At 46.2% G+C, this 25,387-nt stretch overlaps 1 protein-coding gene across 14 annotated transcripts in view; it reads left to right on the top strand.

Moving 5' to 3' along the window:
- kdm6ba (lysine (K)-specific demethylase 6B, a) overlaps positions 1 to 25,387 on the top strand; it is a 153,804-nt gene that overhangs the window by 85,102 nt on the left and 43,315 nt on the right. For 2 of the 14 annotated variants that reach the window (XM_090214595.1, XM_036957919.2), the window contains exon 1: positions 10,646 to 10,737. The exons of 11 other annotated variants lie outside the window; for them this stretch is intronic. The gene's annotated coding sequence lies outside the window, so the exon portion shown is untranslated. Of the gene's footprint in view, positions 1 to 10,645; positions 10,738 to 25,387 lie in introns of those variants that run through there. One more of the 14 variants, XM_090214589.1, reaches the window with a different exon arrangement.

The following is a 25,387-nucleotide window of genomic DNA, read 5'->3' as shown; positions in this document are numbered from 1 at the left end:
GCACACACAGATGGGTGTGAGAGTGTGTGTGTGTGTGCCAACCCTCGGGCCAGTCCCCCATGGCTGAAGGGTGGATTGTGCATTCATTGGAATGAAGGCGGTGATGGTGGGGGGTGGGGGGAGGGGGGGGAGGTGATTGAGTGTGCTGCCTGGAGAAGAAAGGGAGAGAGAGCTAGAGTGAACGAGAGGGGGAGGGGTGAGCTGCCTGGCGATGTGCTTTAGCAACAGGAGGAGGAGGAATAGACAAACACAGAGAGAGAGACAGAGAGAGACGGCAGGGTGTGGGTTAGGGGTGTCTGGCTTACTGGCTGGCGCCTGGGTTGAGGCTGGGGCTGAGGCTGGGGTTGAGGCTGGGGTTGAGGATAGGGACAAGGCTATAGACTGGGGGTTAGGGCTGAGAGAGGGGAGACAAGGATACTGGATTGGAGGAAAGCCAAATCCACATGATGGGACGGACTTCCTTGTTTGCTCAGGTTTGTCTAGATGAGCGAGAGAAGCAGACAGACAGAAAGAGACCAGATAGAGAACGAGTGTGAGGGACAGAGAGAGAACTGAGAAACAAAGAGAGACATAAGAGAGACATAGAAACAAAGACCTACTCAAGAAGAAGACACATGATTTCTTAGATAGAGAGAGACTGCGGTTTGTTTAGTTAAGTAAATGGGTTCCAGTCGCTCCAGCAAGTCACGGTAGGGACATCTCTGTACACACACACACACTCTACACATCACCAAGTCACGGTAGGGACATCTCTGTACACACACACACACTCTACACATCACCAAGTCACGGTAGGGACATCTCTGTACACACACACTCTACACATCACCAAGTGACGGTAGGGACATCTCAGTACACACACACACACTCTACACATCACCAAGTCACGGTAGGGACATCTCAGTACACACACACACACTCTACACATCACCAAGTCACGGTAGGGACATCTCTGTACACACACACTCTACACATCACCAAGTCACGGTAGGGACATCTCTGTACACACACACTCTACACATCACCAAGTCACGGTAGGGACATCTCTGTACACACACACTCTACACATCACCAAGTCACTGTAGGGACATCTCTGTACACACACACTCTACACATCACCAAGTCACGGTAGGGACATCTCTGTACACACACACTCTACACATCACCAAGTCACTGTAGGGACATCTCTGTACACACACACTCTACACATCACCAAGTCACGGTAGGGACATCTCTGTACACACACACACACTCTACACATCACCAAGTCACGGTAGGGACATCTCTGTACACACACACACACTCTACACATCACCAAGTCACGGTAGGGACATCTCTGTACACACACACACACTCTACACATCACCAAGTCACGGTAGGGACATCTCTGTACACCCACACACACACACTCTACACATCATCAAGTCACGGTAGGGACATCTCTGTACACACACACTCTACACATCACCAAGTCACGGTAGGGACATCTCTGTACACACACACTCACATCACTTATTACCTACACCCCTTTACTCACTCCCTCGCTCTCCAACTAATATAGGAGCTCTCCCTCCTTACAACATACAGTGTGTGTGATTGTGTATTTGTATATGTGCATGTGTGTTTGTGTGGTACAGCTTTCTTGGCATCTGTTCCCTTGAGGGTGTGACGGGTTGAGCATGCGTGTTGGTGTGCTCCTGGGAGCGATTGTATGTCTCTCTGTTAAAGGTTAACTGTGCAACAGAGTGTAGTTTTAGCGTCTGTTACATAATGTGTGTGGAGGGAGTTGATAAAAGAGGTCAATGGAACGAAATAGGGAGTGTTTGAGGGAGAGAGAGAGATAGAGGGAGAGAGAGAGAGAGCAAGAGACTAAGAGAAAGAGAGACAGAGGGGGGGAGATACAGAGAGAGAGAGAGACAGGGATAGAGAGGGGAGAGACAGAGAGAGATGGAGAGAGAGGGGGGGAGAGAGAGAGACAGGGAGAGAGCGAGATAGATGGGGGAGAGAGAGACAGAGACAGAGAGAGAGATGGGCGAGAGGGAGACAGAGAGAGAGTTAGAGATGGGGGGAGAGAGAGACACAGAGAGAGAGAGATGGGGGGAGAGAGAGACACAGAGAGAGAGAGATGGGGGGAGAGAGAGACACAGAGAGAGAGAGACACAGAGAGAGACACACAGAGAGAGAGAGAGAGATGGGGGAGAGAGAGACAGAGAGAGAGAGAGAGAGATGGGGGGAGAGAGAGACAGAGAGAGAGATGGGGGGAGAGAGAGACACAGAGAGAGAGAGATGTGGGGAGAATAATAATGTAAATGTAAATGTAAATAAAATAACCAATGAACACCAACATGTGAAGTCCATAGGAGCATGTTAAATGTGGTGCCCCTCCAAAATATATATCTATTTTTTTGAGTGCCAAAATAAATCACTGGCAGACCGTTTCTGATCTGTGGGCCGCCCTTTGCCAACCCCTGTCCTACACTATCTTTTTTGGTTAAATTCATTTGGAAGTGACATTCCATTACACATGATCTACTAATAGAACCAAGGTAAACCTGAGGAATGTAACCATGGCAAACTCATAAAGAGTTCATGGCATTAAGAGCTAACATATAATATATTTTTGTATCTTTAGAGAGAGAGAGCGAGAGCGCCAGGGCTAGTGAGACTGTTTGTAGCTGCTGGTATAGGTGGGTGTTTGGGGTTGTTCCGGGCACTAGTCAGTGTGTGTGTGTGGGGGTATATAATATATTTTTGTATCTTTATATGCATATATTTTTACTGCTTTTATTGACATGACTGAAAGTGTATTTTTCCTAGTCTATAATTGTCCATTTGTGGATCTCTCTCTTCTGTTTTTGTACGGTTGATTTGTATCGGCTTGTTCTTCTTATGAATACACAAACACTTACTACTGAACTCCCCCATGTTGTGATAAATATCTGTAACAGAATGACTTCAACTGACTTGGCTACAATGGGAAATCATAGTATCCACAAACCACAGTTGGGTCACCTGCTAATGTCCTCCCTTCCACTGGCATACTGTCATGTTCATCTCATAACGGGTTTCTTTCTCTTTCTGTTGTCTGGTGGTAAAAGCAAGACTGTGAAAACAGTCTGGACAGACTGACAAACACCCTCACCCTCTGAGCACCGACTGACAAACATCCTCACCCGCTGAGCACCGACTGACAAACATCCTCACCCGCTGAGCACCGACTGACAAACATCCTCACCCGCTGAGCACCGACTGACAAACATCCTCACCCGCTGAGCACCGACTGACAAACATCCTCACCGGCTGACAAACATCCTCACCCGCTGAGCACCGACTGACAAACATCCTCACCCTCTGAGCACCGACTGACAAACATCCTCACCCGCTGAGCACCGACTGACAAACACCCTCACCCTCTGAGCACCGACTGACAAACATCCTCACCCGCTGAGCACCGACTGACAAACATCCTCACCCTCTGAGCACCGACTGACAAACATCCTCACCCGCTGAGCACCGACTGACAAACATCCTCACCCGCTGAGCACGTCCGAGGACATTGAAAAGTAGTCGAAATTTGGTCAGTCCGCCCTGGACTAGACGTCAATAGACGTCAATGTTTCACAAGTTTGGACAGTAGAGAACAGTATAGTACAGTAGAGAGCAGTATAGTACAGTAGAGAACAGTGTAGTACAGTAAAAAACAGTATAGTGTAGTGGAGTAGAGAACAGAACAGTATAGTACAATAGAGAACAGTATAGTACAGTAGAGAACAGTATAGTATAGTAGAGTAGAGAACAATATAGTACAGTAGAGAGCAGTATAGTACAGTGGAGAACAGTATAGTACAGTAGAGAACAAAACAGTATAGCGCAATAGAGAACAGTATAGTACAGTAGAGAACAGTATAGTACAGTACAGTAGAAGACAGTATAGTACAGTGGAGTAGAGAACAGTATAGTACAGTAGAGAACAGTTTAGCACAGTACAGCAGAGAACAGTATAGTACAGTAGAGAACAGTATAATGCAGTAGGGAACAGTATAGCACAGTAGAGAACAGTGTAGTACAGTGGGGGATAGTACAGTACAGTAGAGAACAGTACAGTACAGTAGAGAACAGTATAATAGAGTAGAGAACAATATGGTACAGTAGTGAGCAGTATAGTACAGTAGAGAACAGTGTAGTACAATATAGTACAGTAGAGAACAGTATAGTACAGTAGAGAACAAAACAACATAGCACAATAGAGAACAGTATAGTACAGTAGAGAACAGTATAGTACAATACAGTAGAAAATAGTATAGTACAGTAGAGAACAGGACAGTATAGTACAATATAGAACAGTATAGTACAGTAAAGAACAGTATAGTACAGTAAAGAATAGTATAGTACAGTAGAGAACAGTATAGTAGAGTAGAGAGCAGTATATTAGAGTAGAGAACAGTGCAGTACAATAGAAAACAGTATAGTGTAGTGGAGTAGAGAACAGAACAGTATAGTACAATAGAGAACAGTATAGTACAGTAGAGAACAGTATAGTATAGTAGAGAACAGTAGAGTAGAGAACAATATAGTACAGTAGAGAGCAGTATAGTACAGTGGAGAACAGTATAGTACAGTAGAGAACAAAACAGTATAGTACAATAGAGAACAGTATAGTACAGTAGAGAACAGTATAGTGCAGTACAGTAGAAGACAGTATAGTATAGTGGAGTAGAGAACAGTATAGTACATTAGAGAACAGTTTAGGACAGTACAGCAGAGAATGGTATAGTACAGTGGAGTAGAGAACAGTATAGTACAGTAGAGAACAGTATAATGCAGTAGGGAACAGTATAGCACAGTAGAGAACAGTATAGTACAGTAGAGAACAGTATAGTACAGTGGGGGATAGTACAGTACAGTAGAGAACAGTACAGTACAGTAGAGAACAGTATAGTACATTAGAGAACAGTATAGTACAGTAGAGAACAGTATAGTAGAGTAGAGAACAATATGGTACAGTAGAGAGCAGTATCGTACAGTAGAGAACAGTGTAGTACAATATAGTACAGTAGAGAACAGTATAGTACAGTAGAGAACAAAACAATATTGTACAATAGAGAACAGTATAGTACAGTAGAGAACAGTATAGTACAGTGGAGTAGAGAACAGTGTAGTACAGTAGAGAACAGAATAATGCAGTAGAGAACAGTATAGTATAGTAGAGAACAGCATAGTACAGTAGGGAACAGTAGAGAACAGTATAGTACAGTAGAGAACAGTACAGTATAGTACAGTAGAGAACAGAACAGTATTGTACAGTAGAGTACAGTTTAGTAGAGTACAGGAGAGAACATTATAGTACAGTGGAGTAGAGAACAGTATAGTACAGTAGAGTACAGTATAGTACAATAGAGAACAGTATAGTACAGTACAGTAGAGAACGGTATAGTACAGTAGGGAACAGTATAGTACAGTAGGGAACAGTATAGTACAGTAGGGAACAGTAGAGCACAGTAGAGAACAGTATAATACAGTAGAGAACAGTATAGTACAGTATAGTACAGTGGAGTAGAGAACAGTTTATCACAGTAGAGAACAGAACAGTATTGTACAGTAGAGAACAGTATAGTACAGTACAATAGAGAACAGAACAGTATTGTACAGTAGAGAACAGTTTAGTAGAGTACAGGAGAGAACAGTACAGTAGAAAATAGTATAGTACAGTAGAGAACATTATAGTACAGTGGAGTAGAGAACAGTAGAGTACAGTAGAGTACAATAGAGAACAGTATAGTACAGTACAGTAGAGAATGGTATAGTACAGTAGGGAACAGTATAGTACAGTAGGGAACAGTATAGTACAGTAGGGAACAGTATAATACAGTAGAGAACAGTATAGTACAGTGGAGTAGAGAACAGTTTATCACAGTAGAGAACAGAACAGTATTGTACAGTAGAGAACAGTATAGTACAGTAGGGAACAGTAGAGAACAGTATAGTACAGTAGGGAACAGTAGAGCACAGCAGAGAACAGTATAACAGTAGAGAACAGTGTAGTACAGTAGGGAACAGTAGAGTACAGTAGAGAACAGTAGGGAACAGTAGAAAACAGTATAGTAGAGTAGACAACAGTATAGTACAGTAGGGAACAATAGGGAACAGTAGAGAACAGTATAGTACAGTACAGTAGAGAACAGTATAGTACAGTAGAGAACAGAACAGTATAGTAGAGAACAGTATAGTACAGTGGAGTAGAGAACAGTGTAGTACAGTACAGTAGAGAACAGAACAGTATTGTACAGTAGAGAACAGTATAGTACAGTACAGTAGAGAACAGTATAGTACAGTACAGTAGAGTACAGTAGGGAACAGTATAGTACAGTAGAGAACAGTATAGGACAGTAGGGAACAGTAGAGAACAGTATAGGACAGTAGAGAACATTATAGTACCGTATAGTACAGTAGAGAACAGTGGCGTAGAGAGCAGTATAGTACAGTAGAGTACGGTAGAGAACAGTATAGTACAGTAGGGAACAGTAGAGTACAGCAGAGAACAGTATAGTACAGTACAGTAGAGAACAGTATTGTACAGTAGAGAACAGTATAGTACAGTAGAGAACAGTAGATATCAGTGTAGTAGAGTACAGTAGAGAACAGTATAGTCCAGTACAGTAGAGAACAGTACAGTATAGTACAGTATAGTACAGTACAGTAGAGAACAGTATAGTACAGTAGGGAACAGTAGAGATCAGTGTAGTAGAGTACAGTAGAGAACAGTATAGTCCAGTACAGTAGAGAACAGAACAGTATAGTAGAGAACAGTATAGTACAGTAGAGAACAGTGGAGTAGAGAACAGCGTAGTACAGTACAGTAGAGAACAGAAGATATCAGTGTAGTAGAGTACAGTAGAGAACAGTATAGTCCAGTACAGTAGAGAACAGTACAGTATAGTACAGTATAGTACAGTACACTAGAGAACAGTATAGTACAGTATGGAACAGTAGAGTACACTAGAGAACAGTATAGTACAGTATGGAACAGTATAGTACAGTAGAGAACAGTATAGTACAGTAGAGAACAGTATAGTACAGTACAGTAGAGAACAGTATAGCACAATAGGGAACAGTAGAGTACACTAGAGAACAGTATAGTACAGTATGGAACAGTATAGTACAGTAGAGAACAGTATAGTACAGTAGAGAACAGTATAGTACAGTACAGTTGAGAACAGTATAGTACAGTGGAGTACAGAACTGTAAGGTAAAGACAACTAGAGCATTCTAGAGTACAACTCTAGAGTACTGTACAGTAGAATGGAGTTCAGTACTGTACAAAAGAACACAGAGTAGAGTACATTGTAATGTACTGTTGTACTGTACTGAACATATCTACTTTACTGTGCTGTACTAAACTCTACTGTACTGTACTGAACATATCTACTTTTTGTGATTCATAATTATGCATTTCTGTATAGTACATATCAGGATGTAATTCCAGTAGCAGATGTTGTTCAATAACTAAAATACATTGTTTCTATCTCAAGCTGTCATGTCATAGCTGACATATGAACCTTAATTCAAAGTATATATTTAAGAGTTTTTTTTAAAACATGGTCACATGGAAGATTTTACCGTAATCCTGTTACCAAACAGCATCTGCACAGTTCTTCCACTAAAGGTGTTTTTGTCCAATTTTCTGTGGACATTTTTACAAATAATCCTTGTGCATGGATGTGGATGGTTTGTTCAACTTAGAAATCAATGTTTTTTTTTGTTTGGTAACATTTTTGAAGTGGAACGTTAGAGTCTCAGCGTATTTGAGTGGGATTGCCCTTAACAAAATCTACAAGCATTATACAACACACACACACACACACACACACACACACACACACACACACACACACACTTGACTGCTCCGTCTGTAGTCCATGCTCTGTGTTTTTACTCCTCTCTGTAATTCTCTTTTTTCTCTCTCCCTCTTTTCTCTCCTTCCTTTGTTTACGACTGTTGTTTCTCATCAGGTTGGACCAGCCCAAACCAGCATTTTTCAGTTAAAGTTATTTTGTGTGTGTGTGTGTGTGGGTGCGCGTGCCGTGCAGGCATTCTTGTCAGTGTGTGTGAGTGCAATGATAGGTACGGTACCAGTCAAAAGTTTGGACACACCTACTCATTCAAGGGTTTGTCTTTATTTTTACTATTTTCTACATTGTAGAATAATAGTGAAGACATCAAAACTAGGAAATAACACATATGGAATCATGGAGTAACCAAAAAATGTGTTCAACAAATCCAAATCTATTTTAGATGGTAGATTCTTCAAAGTTGCCACCCTTTGCACACACATGGCATTCTCTCAACCAGCTTCATGAGGTAATCATCTGGAATGCATTTAAATTAACATGTGTGCCTTGTTAAAAGTTCATTTGTGGAATTTATTTCCTTCTTAATGCGTTTGAGCCAATCGGTTGTGTTGTGACAAGGTAGGGGTGGTGTACAGAAGATTGCCCTATATGGTAAAGACCAATTTCATATTAGGGCAAGAACAACTCAAATAATCAAAGCGAAACGACAGTCCATCATTACTTTACGACATGAAGGTCAGTCAATCTGGAACATTTCAATAACTTTGAAAGTTTCTTCAACTGCAATCGAGAAAACCATCAAGCGTTATGATGAAACTGGCTCTCATGAGGACCTCCACAGGAAAGGAAGACCCAGAGTTTACCTCTGCTGCAGAGGATACGTTCATTAGAGTTACCAGCCTTAAAAATGACACTTTACCAATTTGGACTGTTTTGTGTATGTCCATCACATGAAATTCAAATAAAAATATATTTAAATTACAGATTGTAATGCAACACAATAGGAAAAACGCCACGGGGGGTGAACACTTTTGCAAGGCACTGTACTTGCTTGGCCCAAGAGACACAAGCAATGGACATTATAATAGTGGAAATCTGTCCTTTGGTCTGATGAGTCCAACATTTTTGATTTTTGATTCCAACCACTGTGTCTTTGTGAGATGCAGAGTAGGTGAACGGATGATCTCTGGCATGTGTGGTTCTCACCGTGAAGCATGGAGGAGGTTTGGTAGTGTGGTGGTGCTTTGCTGGTGACAATGTCGTGATTTATCAATCACCCGACCTCAATCCAATTGAGAAGGTTTGGGATGAGTTGGCCCGCAGAGTGAAGGAAAAGCAGCATATGTGGGAACTCCTTCAACACTGTTGGAAAAGCATACCAGGTGAAGCTGGTTGAGAGAATGCCAAGACTGTGCAAAGCTGTCATCAAGGTAAAGGGTGGCTACTTTGAGAAATAGATTTTGATTTGTTTAACACTTTTTTGGTTACTACATGATTCCATATGTGTTATTTCGCAGTTTTGATGTCCTCGCTGTTATTCCACAATGTAGAAAATAGTAAAAATTAAGAAAACCCCTTGAATGAGTAGGTGTCCAAACATTTGACTGGTACTGTATGTCTCCTGTACTTTGCACACAGTTTGTGCCTCACCAGAGCGATCTTGTGTTGCATCATCACACTGCTCTAGTGACTCCCTCATCCTAGACCAGTGTAACTCACCCACCCTGCTCTCTACAACCATTACCTACTCTATACCTATGATGAAGCACCCTACACACATACATACATACATACATACTGTACATACACACACGCACACCAGATGACACATTGCCTCATCGACCTTTGACCTCCCCGTTGTTTGTGTGTGTGTGCAGGGTTCTTCATCATAGGTGTAGATCAGGTCATGGTTGTGGAGAACAGAATGTGCGTGCGCGCCGCAGATGGTCTGTCCCCTCTGCCCATGACCTCCATGTCACCCCTGTGACCCCTGAGATGCTCTCATTGATCAGCCCATTTGTTTACAGTAATGGATTAACCTGACTACGTTACCAGAGATGGAGGGAGGAGAGGAGGAGAAGGGGGCAGCGAGGGGAGGGGAGGGGAGGATTGATGCTTGTGATTACCGTGATCGGAGAGGAGAGAGGGGTCAGATTGGGGTCAAGGGGGAGGGGCATTATATTGTGATGTGTAACATGCATGTGGCATGTCATGTTGCAGGTTGATGGTCAGGCTTTGCTGTTCTTTGTGTTTCTGTTCTTTCCTCTTCTCCTTGTCTTTACACTCCTATCTACTCCTCCATTTTCTAGCCACCTAATAATAATAATGAGAATAATAACAATGATAATAATTATAATAATAATGAGAATAATAACAATGATAATAATTATAATAATAATGATAATAATAATAATTAGAAGAAGAAGAAGAATGATACATTGGATTTCAAGAGACTTTCAACATAGAACAAGGACATTGTACAACAAGGACATTGTACAACAAGGACACTTGTGCTCTTTTTCTTCCCCCTCCCTCTCCCTCTCCCTCTGTCCTCCCTATCCCTCACGTGACTGTATAGTAGAACATTGACCGCATCCCAAATGGTAACCTATTCCTTATATGGTACACTTTGGGCCCTGGTCAAAAGTAGTGCATGAAGTAGGGAATAGAGTGCCCTTTGGGATGCAGACTTTGTCTCTCTGTGTTAGTGTGCCAGTCTATCCCAGTTCTCCAGTGCACTCTGACCCCCAGTTAGGTTGTGTTGTGTAACGGCTGAGATAACACGACTCTTGACTGTAAATAACTGCCACACACACACACAACGGCCTGGTTACCGTAGCCGGAGAGAACAGAAGCTGCTAGACGACAGGCAACGCTGAGCTGTCAGGTAGAACTTGTTCTCTGAATATTAGTGATATCGTTTTCTATCATATATGTATTCTATTATATTCTGTTATTCGGTTAGAATGGTCTGTGAAGTCTTTGTTTTTTGTTGGAGTATTAGGCATTTTGACTCGTAGGTCATTACTGAGGCGTGTGTGTGTGACGGTGTGGTTGTGTGGAGGTAGGAGGGAATGTCGTGTGTTTTTGACAATGAAGAAGTATGTGTGTCAGTGAGAGATGTGTTACTTGCAGCATAACCACTGCATTTTGTGTGCGCGCTTAGCTCTGGTGAGTGTTTACGAGAGAAACTCTGTCTGAGTGTGTGTGTGTGTGTGTGTGTGTGTGTGTTTGTTTTCACAAGCATGTGTGTGTGGAGGGCAACGGGTGCACTGTGACCTCTCTCGCTCTCAGTGTGTGTGTGTGTGTGTGTCTTCAGGCTTGTCTGTCTCCTCTCAGACAACGTAACCTGATCCCACTCCTTTGGATCAAGGAGCAGGCCTCAAGACCCTCTCTCTCTCTCTCTCCCCCTCTCTCTCCCCTCTTTGACTGTCTGCATCTCTTCTTTCATCCCCTACTCCCTCCCCTCTCACTCTACTCCCCTTGACCCTCACCCTTATCTTCCCTCCCCTTTCTCTCCTTCTCTCTAAATTGGAAGGCAGTGGTTGTGCAGTAACACACTATACTCCACGTCAGAGCTCAGGGTCTCCGCTTCACAGCTCCGTATGAGTTTTGACTGACAGCCGTTATAAACTTCAGACGAGAAGTCCTCATCCCTCCCGCTAATTGAGCAACTGTTGCAGGGGTTTTGTTGTCTGAGTGAGGGACATGCTGAAAATGAAGAGTCGACTCTGTTATAATAATAATAACTGCCATACAAGCCAAACACCTGTGAGTCCAAATGTGGACATCACATTTCCATATCCCAAAACTCATGTCATATACAGTGTCAACGTTTACGATCACACTGTTTGATCCCCAGTCACAAGAGGGCATGGCGTTCTACCCTGGCTTGTTCTGAACAGGATGAGCCCGTGTTTGTCGCGTATGAACGCACTCCTGACTCCGTTCTCTGCGCACCAAAATGATGTTCTGCTTCTCCGACTTGCCTTGTGAAAACCTAACACTGTAAGATCGTATTTGATCATTTAGCAGTCAGGTTGGCAATAGAACGCGCTTTCAAATTATGCCCGCCTGACCCAGATTGCGGTTTATAATGGACCGTTTTTGGATTGTGTCAATTCTGTGTTGGCAGGGATGCAGGGCTGTGTTCCAAACAAAACAACTGCAAGTGTGCTTCCTCTAGTTCCTCAACGGGCACAGCTAGGAGAGCTCAAAACGCACCTTATAGTTGAAGACTTCTTTGAGTCATGAAAGTGCATTGGAATGGTTTAGGGGACTGTGCCCAGCTTGGAGAGGTGTGTGTCCACTTGGAGACTCCAGTTAGACCTCTCACTCAACCCTTGTGGTTGTTTTCTCTCATGTTGCACCTACACAACATTTTCCAAGGATATTCCTTGATGTCACTGAATGTACCCAGAGTATTTTCAGATTTCGTGATCAGCAAATGCGGCGAAAAGTACAGTACATGTCAAATGCACATAAAATCAACAGTGTGGTGTTTGGATTCCGTCTCGTGTCGGGTGAACCTTGAGTCGAAGCATTTCCCCATTATCTCCAAACTGCTGCCAGGTTATGCATATGCTTTCTTCTGTAAGAAACACTGCAATTTAGCCCCATCCACATTGGCCAATTCCCACGAGGGCAAAGGGTTCATCGTCTCTATTAGGATCAATAGCTGTAAAGCCAGGCGTTCATTATCTTACCACTGAGAAATGAATCGCTCATCATTTCTAGATGAGGTAAGAGCCATTTCTGTAATCTCCCATTTACGAGCTCTACTGTTCACTTGAAGACTGCAGTTCTTTGTTAGAAGAGGTTTAATATACAGCTGCTGTTTTATATTGATGAGTTGTGGATCACGGGGGAAAGGTGATTGAATAGATGGAAGGCGTAAACGGACATGGCTGACTATACAGTCAGCGAGGATGAGAAGGAAAGGACCGGGGAGAGAAAGAGGGAAGGAACGTGAGAGGAGAGCGGGTACTAAACATTTGGCGTCATAAATAAAAGGACAGGAATCATTGGGGCGTGCGAGCCAGTGCTCAAGATAGCGTGAAATCTGACTTCACCGCCTTCTCTCTCTCTCTTGCTCTATCCCCATGTTCTCTCTCTCGCTCCCCCTTCCCCCCCTCTCTCTGTAGAGGGTAATTGAGGTGTATGACCTTGCTGTGGGCCTCAGCAGGTGTGAGGTATGGAGGGATAGAAGGAGGGAGACTGAGTCGGACACTAACCCTCCGGCAATAAGCTGTGGGTGTCTGATATATAGTTGGACACTAACCCTCCGGCCATAAGTTGTGGGTGTCTGATATATAGTTGGACACTGGCCTTCCAGCCATAAGCTGTGGGTGTCTGATATATAGTTGAACACTAACCCTCCGACAATAAGCTGAGGGTGTCTGATATATAGTTGGACACTAACCCTCCGACAATAAGCTGAGGGTGTCTGATATATAGTTGAACACTAACCCTCCGACAATAAGCTGAGGGTGTCTGATATATAGTTGGACACTGGCCTTCCAGCCATAAGCTGTGGGTGTCTGATATATAGTTGGACACTGGCCCTCCAGCCATAAGCTGTGGTTGTCTGATGTATAGTTGGACACTGGCCCTCCAGCCATAAGCTGTGGGTGTCTGATATATAGTTGGACACCAGCCCTCTGTCCATAAGCTGTGGGTGTCTGATATATAGTTGGACACCAGCCCTCCGTCCATAAACTGTGGGTGTCTGATATATAGTTGGACACCGGTCCTCCGTCCATAAGTTGTGGGTGTCTGATATATAGTTGAACACTAACCCTCCGGCAATAAGCTGAGGGTGTCTGATATATAGTTGGACACTAACCCTCCAGCCATAAGCTGTGGGTGTCTGATATATAGTTGGACACTGGCCTTCCAGCCATAAGCTGTGGGTGTCTGATATATAGTTGGACACTGGCCCTCCAGCCATAAGCTGTGGGTGTCTGATGTATAGTTGGACACTGGCCCTCCAGCCATAAGCTGTGGGTGTCTGATATATAGTTGGACACCAGCCCTCTGTCCATAAGCTGTGGGTGTCTGATGTATAGTTGGACACCAGCCCTCCGTCCCTAAGCTGTGGGTGTCTGATATATAGTTGGACACCAGCCCTCCGGCCGTAAGCTGTGGGTGTTTGATATATAGTTGGACACCAGCCCTCCGTCCATAAGCTGTGGGTGTCTGATATATAGTTGGACACCAGCCCTCCGTCCGTAAGCTGTGAGTGTCTGATATATAGTTGGACACTGGCCCTCCGTCCGTAAGCTGTGGGTGTTTGATATATAGTTGGACACCAGCCCTCCGTCCATAAGCTGTGGATGTCTGATATATAGTTGGACACCAGCCCTCCGTCCGTAAGCTGTGGGTGTCTGATATATAGTTGGACACTGGCCCTCCGTCCATAAGCTGTGGGTGTCTGATATATAGTTGGACACCAGCCCTCCGTCCGTAAGCTGTGGGTGTCTGATATATAGTTGGACACCAGCCCTCCGGCCGTAAGCTGTGGGTGTCTGATATATAGTTGGACACTGGCCCTCCGTCCATAAGCTGTGGGTGTCTGATATATAGTTGGACACCGGCCCTCCGTCCGTAAGCTGTGGGTGTCTGATATATAGTTGGACACCAGCCCTCTGTCCGTAAGCTGTGGGTGTCTGATATATAGTTGGACACCAGCCCTCCGTCCATAAGCTGTGGGTGTCTGATATATAGTTGGACACCAGCCCTCCGGCCGTAAGCTGTGGGTGTCTGATATATAGTTGGACACTGGCCCTCCGTCCATAAGCTGTGGGTGTCTGATATATAGTTGGACACTGGCCCTCTGGCCGTAAGCTGTGGGTGTCTGATATATAGTTGGACACTGGCCCTCTGGCCGTAAGCTGTGGGTGTCTGATATATAGTTGGACACCGGCCCTCCGTCCATAAGCTGTGGGTGTCTGATATATAGTTGGACACCGGCCCTCCGCCCGTAAGCTGTGGGTGTCTGATATATAGTTGGACACCAGCCCTCCGGCCGTAAGCTGTGGGTGTCTGATATATAGTTGGACACCAGCCCTCCGGCCGTAAGCTGTGGGTGTCTGATATATAGTTGGACACCAGCCCTCCGGCTGTAAGCTGTGGGTGTCTGATATATAGTTGGACACCAGCCCTCCGGCCGTAAGCTGTGGGTGTCTGATATATAGTTGGACACCAGCCCTCCGGCTGTAAGCTGTGGGTGTCTGATATATAGTTGGACACCAGCCCTCCGGCTGTAAGCTGTGGGTGTCTGATATATAGTTGGACACCAGCCCTCCGGCTGTAAGCTGTGGGTGTCTGATATATAGTTGGACACCAGCCCTCCGGCCGTAAGCTGTGGGTGTCTGATATATAGTTGGACACTGGCCCTCCGGCCGTAAGCTGTGGGTGTCTGATATATAGTTGGACACCAGCCCTCCGTCCATAAGCTGTGGGTGTCTGATATATAGTTGGACACCAGCCCTCCGGCCGTAAGCTGTGGGTGTCTGATATATAGTTGGACACCAGCCCTCCGGCCGTAAGCTGTGGGTGTCTGATATATCGTTGGACACCAGCCCTCCGGCTGTAAGCTGTGGGTGTCTGATATATCGTTGGACACCAGCCCTCCGGCTGTAAGCTGTGGGTGTCTGATATATAGTTGGACACCAGCCCTCCGGCTGTAAGCTGTGGGTGTCTGATATATCGTTGGACACCAGCCCTCCGGCTGTAAGCTGTGGGTGTCTGATATATAGTTGGACACCAGCCCTCCGGCTGTAAGCTGTGGGTGTCTGATATATAGTTGGACACCAGCCCTCCGGCTGTAAGCTGTGGGTGTCTGATATATAGTTGGACACCAGCCCTCCGGCTGTAAGCTGTGGGTGTCTGATATATAGTTGGACACCAGCCCTCCGGCTGTAAGCTGTGGGTGTCTGATATATAGTTGGACACCAGCCCTCCGGCTGTAAGCTGTGGGTGTCTGATATATCGTTGGACACCAGCCCTCCGGCTGTAAGCTGTGGGTGTCTGATATATAGTTGGACACCAGCCCTCCGGCTGTAAGCTGTGGGTGTCTGATATATAGTTGGACACCAGCCCTCCGGCTGTAAGCTGTGGGTGTCTGATATATAGTTGGACACCAGCCCTCCGGCTGTAAGCTGTGGGTGTCTGATATATAGTTGGACACCAGCCCTCCGGCTGTAAGCTGTGGGTGTCTGATATATAGTTGGACACCAGCCCTCCGGCTGTAAGCTGTGGGTGTCTGATATATAGTTGGACACCAGCCCTCCGGCTGTAAGCTGTGGGTGTCTGATATATAGTTGGACACCAGCCCTCCGGCTGTAAGCTGTGGGTGTCTGATATATAGTTGGACACCAGCCCTCCGGCTGTAAGCTGTGGGTGTCTGATATATAGTTGGACACCAGCCCTCCGGCTGTAAGCTGTGGGTGTCTGATATATAGTTGGACACCAGCCCTCCGGCTGTAAGCTGTGGGTGTCTGATATATAGTTGGACACCAGCCCTCCGGCTGTAAGCTGTGGGTGTCTGATATATAGTTGGACACCAGCCCTCCGGCTGTAAGCTGTGGGTGTCTGATATATAGTTGGACACCAGCTCTCCGGCTGTAAGCTGTGGGTGTCTGATATATAGTTGGACACCAGCCCTCCGGCTGTAAGCTGTGGGTGTCTGATATATAGTTGGACACCAGCCCTCCGGCCGTAAGCTGTGGGTGTCTGATATATAGTTGGACACCAGCCCTCCGGCTGTAAGCTGTGGGTGTCTGATATATAGTTGGACACCAGCCCTCCGTCTGTAAGCTGTGGGTGTCTGATATATAGTTGGACACCAGCCCTCCGGCTGTAAGCTGTGGGTGTCTGATATATAGTTGGACACCAGCCCTCCGGCCGTAAGCTGTGGGTGTCTGATATATAGTTGGACACCAGCCCTCCGGCTGTAAGCTGTGGGTGTCTGATATATAGTTGGACACCAGCCCTCCGGCCGTAAGCTGTGGGTGTCTGATATATAGTTGGACACTGGCCCTCCGTCCATAAGCTGTGGGTGTCTGATATATAGTTGGACACCGGCCCTCCGTCCGTAAGCTGTGGGTGTCTGATATATAGTTGGACACCAGCCCTCTGTCCGTAAGCTGTGGGTGTCTGATATATAGTTGGACACCAGCCCTCCGTCCATAAGCTGTGGGTGTCTGATATATAGTTGGACACCAGCCCTCCGGCCGTAAGCTGTGGGTGTCTGATATATAGTTGGACACTGGCCCTCCGTCCATAAGCTGTGGGTGTCTGATATATAGTTGGACACTGGCCCTCTGGCCGTAAGCTGTGGGTGTCTGATATATAGTTGGACACTGGCCCTCTGGCCGTAAGCTGTGGGTGTCTGATATATAGTTGGACACCGGCCCTCCGTCCATAAGCTGTGGGTGTCTGATATATAGTTGGACACCGGCCCTCCGCCCGTAAGCTGTGGGTGTCTGATATATAGTTGGACACCAGCCCTCCGGCCGTAAGCTGTGGGTGTCTGATATATAGTTGGACACCAGCCCTCCGGCCGTAAGCTGTGGGTGTCTGATATATAGTTGGACACCAGCCCTCCGGCTGTAAGCTGTGGGTGTCTGATATATAGTTGGACACCAGCCCTCCGGCCGTAAGCTGTGGGTGTCTGATATATAGTTGGACACCAGCCCTCCGGCTGTAAGCTGTGGGTGTCTGATATATAGTTGGACACCAGCCCTCCGGCTGTAAGCTGTGGGTGTCTGATATATAGTTGGACACCAGCCCTCCGGCTGTAAGCTGTGGGTGTCTGATATATAGTTGGACACCAGCCCTCCGGCCGTAAGCTGTGGGTGTCTGATATATAGTTGGACACTGGCCCTCCGGCCGTAAGCTGTGGGTGTCTGATATATAGTTGGACACCAGCCCTCCGTCCATAAGCTGTGGGTGTCTGATATATAGTTGGACACCAGCCCTCCGGCCGTAAGCTGTGGGTGTCTGATATATAGTTGGACACCAGCCCTCCGGCCGTAAGCTGTGGGTGTCTGATATATCGTTGGACACCAGCCCTCCGGCTGTAAGCTGTGGGTGTCTGATATATCGTTGGACACCAGCCCTCCGGCTGTAAGCTGTGGGTGTCTGATATATAGTTGGACACCAGCCCTCCGGCTGTAAGCTGTGGGTGTCTGATATATCGTTGGACACCAGCCCTCCGGCTGTAAGCTGTGGGTGTCTGATATATAGTTGGACACCAGCCCTCCGGCTGTAAGCTGTGGGTGTCTGATATATAGTTGGACACCAGCCCTCCGGCTGTAAGCTGTGGGTGTCTGATATATAGTTGGACACCAGCCCTCCGGCTGTAAGCTGTGGGTGTCTGATATATAGTTGGACACCAGCCCTCCGGCTGTAAGCTGTGGGTGTCTGATATATAGTTGGACACCAGCCCTCCGGCTGTAAGCTGTGGGTGTCTGATATATCGTTGGACACCAGCCCTCCGGCTGTAAGCTGTGGGTGTCTGATATATAGTTGGACACCAGCCCTCCGGCTGTAAGCTGTGGGTGTCTGATATATAGTTGGACACCAGCCCTCCGGCTGTAAGCTGTGGGTGTCTGATATATAGTTGGACACCAGCCCTCCGGCTGTAAGCTGTGGGTGTCTGATATATAGTTGGACACCAGCCCTCCGGCTGTAAGCTGTGGGTGTCTGATATATAGTTGGACACCAGCCCTCCGGCTGTAAGCTGTGGGTGTCTGATATATAGTTGGACACCAGCCCTCCGGCTGTAAGCTGTGGGTGTCTGATATATAGTTGGACACCAGCCCTCCGGCTGTAAGCTGTGGGTGTCTGATATATAGTTGGACACCAGCCCTCCGGCTGTAAGCTGTGGGTGTCTGATATATAGTTGGACACCAGCCCTCCGGCTGTAAGCTGTGGGTGTCTGATATATAGTTGGACACCAGCCCTCCGGCTGTAAGCTGTGGGTGTCTGATATATAGTTGGACACCAGCCCTCCGGCTGTAAGCTGTGGGTGTCTGATATATAGTTGGACACCAGCCCTCCGGCTGTAAGCTGTGGGTGTCTGATATATAGTTGGACACCAGCTCTCCGGCTGTAAGCTGTGGGTGTCTGATATATAGTTGGACACCAGCCCTCCGGCTGTAAGCTGTGGGTGTCTGATATATAGTTGGACACCAGCCCTCCGGCCGTAAGCTGTGGGTGTCTGATATATAGTTGGACACCAGCCCTCCGGCTGTAAGCTGTGGGTGTCTGATATATAGTTGGACACCAGCCCTCCGTCTGTAAGCTGTGGGTGTCTGATATATAGTTGGACACCAGCCCTCCGGCTGTAAGCTGTGGGTGTCTGATATATAGTTGGACACCAGCCCTCCGGCCGTAAGCTGTGGGTGTCTGATATATAGTTGGACACCAGCCCTCCGGCTGTAAGCTGTGGGTGTCTGATATATAGTTGGACACCAGCCCTCCGGCCGTAAGCTGTGGGTGTCTGATATATAGTTGGACACCAGCCCTCCGGCTGTAAGCTGTGGGTGTCTGATATATAGTTGGACACCAGCCCTCCGGCCGTAAGCTGTGGGTGTCTGATATATAGTTGGACACCAGCCCTCCGGCTGTAAGCTGTGGGTGTCTGATATATAGTTGGACACCAGCCCTCCGGCTATAAGCTGTGGGTGTCTGATATATAGTTGGACACCAGCCCTCCGGCTGTAAGCTGTGGGTGTCTGATATATAAACACTACCGTTCAAAAGTTTGGGGTCACTTAGAAATGTCCTTGTTTTTGAAAGAATAGCCATTTTTTTGTCCATTAAAATAACTTAAAATTGATCAGAAATACAGTGTAGAAGAGGCGACTAAGGAATGCTGGCCTTCTAGGCAGAGTTGCAAAGAAAAAGCCATATCTCAGACAGGCCAATAAAAAGAAACGATTAAGATGGGCAAAAGAACAGACACTGGACAGAGGACCTCTGCCTAGAAGGCCAGCATCCCGGAGTCGCCTCTTCACTGTTGACGTTGAGACTGGTGTTTTGCGGGTACTATTTAATGAAGCTACCAGTTGAGGACTAGTGAGGCGTTTGTTTCTCAAACTAGACACTCTAATGTACTTGTCCTCTTGCTCAGTTGTGCACCGGGGCCTCCCACTCCTCTTTCTATTCTTGTTAGAGCCCGTTTGTGCTGTTCTGTGAAGGGAGTAGTAGTACACAGCGTTGTACCAGATCTTCAGTGTGTTGGCAATTTCTTGCATGGAATGGCCTTCATTTCTCAGAACAAGAATAGACTGACAAGTTTCAGAAGAAAGTTATTTGTTTCTGGCCATTTTGAGCCTGTAATCGAACCCACAAATGCTGATGCTAGCATGATACTCAACTAGTCTAAAGAAGGCCAGTTTTATTGCTTCTTTAATCAGGACAACAGTTTTCAGCTGTGCTAACATAATTGCAAAAGGGTTTTCTAATGATCAGTTAGCCTTCTAAAATGAGAATCTTGAATGAGCTAACACAATGTGCCATTGGAACACAGGAGTGATGGTTGCTTATAATGGGCCTCTGTACGCCTATGTAGATATTCCAGAAAAAATCTGCCGTTTCCAGCTATAATAGTCATTTACAACATTAACCATGTCCTCACTGTATTTTTGATAGATTTTATGTTATTTTAATGGACATAAAATGTGCTTTTCTTTAAAAAATAAGGACATTTCTAAATGACCCCAAACTTTTGAACGGTAGTGTATATATTAAATTAAGGAAATCTTTGACTATGTACAGACTCAGGGAGCATAGCCTTGCTATTGAGAAAGGCAGCAGAGGGCTGACCTGGCTCTCAAGAGAAGAAAGGCTATATGCACATTGCCCACAAAATGAGGTGGAAACTGACCTGCACTTCCTAACCTCCTGGCAAATGTATGACCATATTAGAGACACATATTTCCCTCAGATTACACAGACCCAGAGCCTCCCAAGTGGTGCAGTGGTCTAGCTGCAAGCTCTGCAGTGCTAGCTGTGCCACTAGAGATTCTGGGTTCGAGAGCTCTGTCGCGGCCGGCCACGACCGGGAGACCCATTGGGCGGCGCACAATTGGCCCAGCGTTGTTAGGGGAGGGTTTGGCAGGCAGGGATGTCCTTGTCCCATCGTGCACTAGCGACTCCTGTGGCGGGCCGGGCGCAGTGCACGCTGACAAGGTCACCAGGTGTACGGTGTTTCCTCTGACACATTGGTGCGGCTGGCTTCCAGGTTAAGTGGGCATTGTGTCAAGAAGCAGTGTGGCTTGGTTGGGTTGTATTTCGGAGGACACACGGCTCTCGACCTTCATGTCTCCCGAGTCCGTACGGGAGTTGCAGCGATGAGACAAGACTGTAACTACCAATTGGGGAGAAATAGGGGTAAAAAATGTTTTTAAAGATTACACAGACCAAAAGAATTTGAAAACAAATTCAATTTCGATCAAGTCCCATATCTATTAGGTGAAATACCACAGCAGCAAGATCTGTGACCTGTTGCCACAAGAAACGGACAACCAGTGAAGAACAAACACCATTGTAAATACAACCTATATTCATGTTTATTTGTTTTACTTTAACTATTTGCACATCATTACAACAGTGTATATAGACATAATATGACATTTGAAATGTCTTTATTCTTTTGGAACTTTTGTGAGTGTAATGTTTACTGTTCATTTCTGATTGTTTATTTCACTTTTGTTTATTGTCCATTCCACTTGCTTTGGCAGTGTAAACATATGTTTCCCATGCCAATAAAGCCCTGAATTGAATTGAATAGTAAGGGTAGCAGAAATAGAGAGAGAGAGAGAGAGGGAAAGAGAGGGAGAGAAGGAGAGAGAGAGAGAGAGAGAGCGAGAGAGATGGAGATAGACAGAGAGAGAATGAGAGAGGGAGAGAAGGAGAGAGAGAGAAGGAGAGAGGGAGAGAAGGAGAGAGAGAGGGTGATTGTGTGTCAGTGAGTGTACAGTCCACAGTGTTATCAGTGCTGCTGTAATCAGTTTTATAACAGGGTTAGAGCCAGACTTACTGGATCCACAGGCCAGACCTGTCTGCTTCCCAAATGGGACTCTATTTCCATGACTCTCATTTTTTATTGCGTATTTCACTTTTGTTTTTTACCAATTTCACATGCTTTGGCAATGTAAACATATGTTTCCCATGAAATGTATATAGTCCAGGGCTGTCTATCTGGCTGTGGATGTTTTATTAGCATTTTAGTGAGAGAGAAAAATGTATAAGTGACAATATGTGTGTAGGCGTGTAGATATTCGTAAGCGGCCCATGCTATACCTAAACAGTATATAGGCCTATGGCTAGATGTGTGGGAGTAAAGGTAGCCTATAGCTATAATAAATGTGTGTGTGTGTGTGTGTGTGTGTGTGTGTGTGTGTGTGTGTGTGTGTATTGGCATCTCTACTCCAAAGCGGTGTCAAACAGAACAGCCGTGTGATTTCACACACTCCTCTCTCTTCCCGTCCTCCCCCTCTCTTTCAATTCAATTTCAATTTAAGGGCTCTATTGGCATGGGAAATATATGTTAACATTGCCAAAGCAAGTGAAGTAGACAATAAACAAAAGTGAAATAAACAATAAAAAATGACCAGCAAACATTACACTCTCTCTCTGGCTTTATAGTATCTCCGTCCTGCAATGGGTTCTGTCGACCTAGTAACCTTGACTCTGAACATACATTCATATAATATTATAATATCATACCCACGCTCTTCCTTCCTGTCTAGCACATACAGCTGTTTGTAGGTGTGTGTGTGTGTGTATTGTGATGAAGAAAGCAGTGTAAGCCCAACGGCTCCTCCCTCCAGGGAGAGACCGACAGACAGACAGACAGACAGGTGGGGGGAAGATTGAGTTCTGCCTCATTTCCCCTGCCCTCGTGCAGCTGGGCAAGGACACACACACATGCACATACATACACACACTTACAGGCGCATACATGTGTAGGATCTTTATTTGAGCCAGTTTGCTACAGCCGGAAAATAATCCTGCATTAACACGAAATGTGAATTATTATGTGGATTCTAATTAATGGGAAAAAAATTGTAGGGGTTGGTACATTTTTCGTTAGGGCAAATCAAGTCTGACTTTTAAAGTGGAAATTACAAACTTTAGAAGCCTTTTTAAACCTCGAAAAGCAAACTACAAGTTTGTATTTCCTGCTGTGCAGGAAAATTCTCAGCAATAAAAGAGTGATCAAATTAAGATCCTACATCTGTAGACCTCAATTCAGGTTGTAGGACTGTGTTCACCATGGCATAGTGAGGCAGTTGAGTGTGTGTGAAGTGTTCCGTTTGAGACTGTACTGCGTGTGACTGTAGTCTAGCTGTAGCCTGATTCCCCAGGATTCCAACTACAGACTGGCAGCCCGTCGCCACGGTGACCGGGACAGATGAACCACTTGCGTGACATGAGACCAGTACAAAGCCACCACAGTACTTCCCCAAAACACACACACACCCACACACACACACTCCATTTTTCATGGGGGGGGTTAATAACCGCGACAACGGGTAAGGCTGTGCTGACATCAGCAGATTGGTGTGATGTAGTCACAGTGTTTATAAGGCATTGATCCTAGAAACATCAGAGAGGTTATGTTCTCTCTAGCCAATGTTTAGCCAATCTATCTCTCTCTGTCACTTTATTTCCCTCTCCCCGTCATCCCTCTCTCTCTCTCTCCCCTCCCGTCTCTCTCCCCTCCCGTCTATCTACCCTCCTCTCTCTCTCTCTCTCTCTCTCTCTCTCTCTCCCCCCTCCCGTCTCTCTACCCTCCTCTCTCTCTCTCTCCCCTCCCGTCTCTCTACCCTCCTCTCTCTCTCTCTCCCCCCTCCCGTCTCTCTACCCTCCTCTCTCTCTCTCTCTCTCCTTCTCCCTCCCACCTCTCTCTGTCTGATGGTTATCCCTCTCTCTCTCTCTCCCCTCCCGTCTCTCTCCCCTCCCGTCTATCTACCCTCCTCTCTCTCTCTCTCTCTCTCTCACTTTATTTCCCTCTCCCCGTCATCCCTCTCTCTCTCTCTCCCCTCCCGTCTCTCTCCCCTCCCGTCTATCTACCCTCCTCTCTCTCTCTCTCTCTCTCTCTCTCCCCCCTCCCGTCTCTCTACCCTCCTCTCTCTCTCTCTCCCCCCTCCCGTCTCTCTACCCTCCTCTCTCTCTCTCTCTCTCTCTCGCCTTCTCCCTCCCACCTCTCTCTGTCTGATGGTTATCCCTCTCTCTCTCTCTCCCCTCCCGTCTCTCTACCCTCCTCTCTCTCTCTCTCTCTCTCTCTCTCTCCCCTCCCGTCTCTCTACCCTCCTCTCTCTCTCTCTCTCTCTCTCTCTCTCTCTCTCTCTCTCTCCTCCCGTCTCTCTACCCTCCTCTCTCTCTCTCTCTCTCTCTCTCTCTCTCTCTCTCTCTCTCTCTCCTTCTCCCTCCCACCTCTCTCTGTCTGATGGTTATCCCTCTCTCTCTCTCCCCTCCCGTCTCTCTACCCTCCTCTCTCTCTCTCTCTCCTCCCTCCCACCTCTCTCTGTCTGATGGTTATCCCTCTTTATCCGTCTCCCTCCTCTCCGTCTCTCTTCTGGTCTTTAATGTGATATGGGGGTCTGGTTGGTGTTTTAGAGGGGGCCCAAGGGAAGCTCTGTGTGTGTGTGTGTGTGGTGTGTGTGTGTGTGTATGCGCGTGCGCGCTCCCCCTCCCTTTTAACTCTCTGACTTGACACTGCCCCTTTAAGAACCTGGCGGGCAGGCAGAACCTGGTTAGAGAGCTAGGTAGAGAGAGGTATTTCTCTAGAGGGGAGACGGTGAGTGTCTTGTACAGTGTGGAGGTTGTGTGTGTTTTGTAGTGCATTTGAATGTGTGTCGTGTTAGTGTGTTTTCTGTGTGTGTTTGTGTGTGTGTGTGTGTGTGTGTGTGAGGTCCTCTGATGATTGTATAAACAGTATGTGGGGATCATGTGCGGTGTGTGAAGATAAAGAGGTCCTTTGTGTTAATGTGTGTTTGAGTGTCAACAGATGGGGCTGTAGCAGATGGGGATTGGGATGCAGCACACCACTGTCTCACACACACACACGCACACACACACACACACACACACACACACACGTATACAGTGTACACACACAATTTTGGTCTGTGGAATTAACATTCCCTTTTTCAACAAAGTGATCTGCATGGGGTTCCATCATGATTGTACAGCTATTATTTTACAGTCAGTGAGGTTAGGGAGAATACAGTACAGCAGTATTACTAAGTCAGACCCATCAGAGTCTGTAGTGGGAACGTGACTGTAGCATGTATTGTTATTGTGCAACTGAGAAGGCAGCAGTTTGTCTGAGACCGGTATGTGGGCTTGGAAGGGCATGTCGGACTGGTTGGTCACACACACACATGCATGTCCGCCTCGCACCCGCGCGCACACACACACACACACACACAGAGGGGTTGGGTTAAATGCAGGACAGACACATTGCAGTCGAATGCATTCGGGTTGGACAACTGACTAGGTATCCTCCTTTTCTT

The sequence above is a fragment of the Oncorhynchus mykiss genome, chromosome 21 (assembly GCF_057628025.1).
Source record: "Oncorhynchus mykiss isolate SJ-2025 chromosome 21, ASM5762802v1, whole genome shotgun sequence".
Taxonomy (NCBI): domain Eukaryota; kingdom Metazoa; phylum Chordata; class Actinopteri; order Salmoniformes; family Salmonidae; genus Oncorhynchus; species Oncorhynchus mykiss.
Note: the sequence above shows the minus strand (reverse complement) of the source record. Positions and strands in the feature narration are given on the sequence as shown.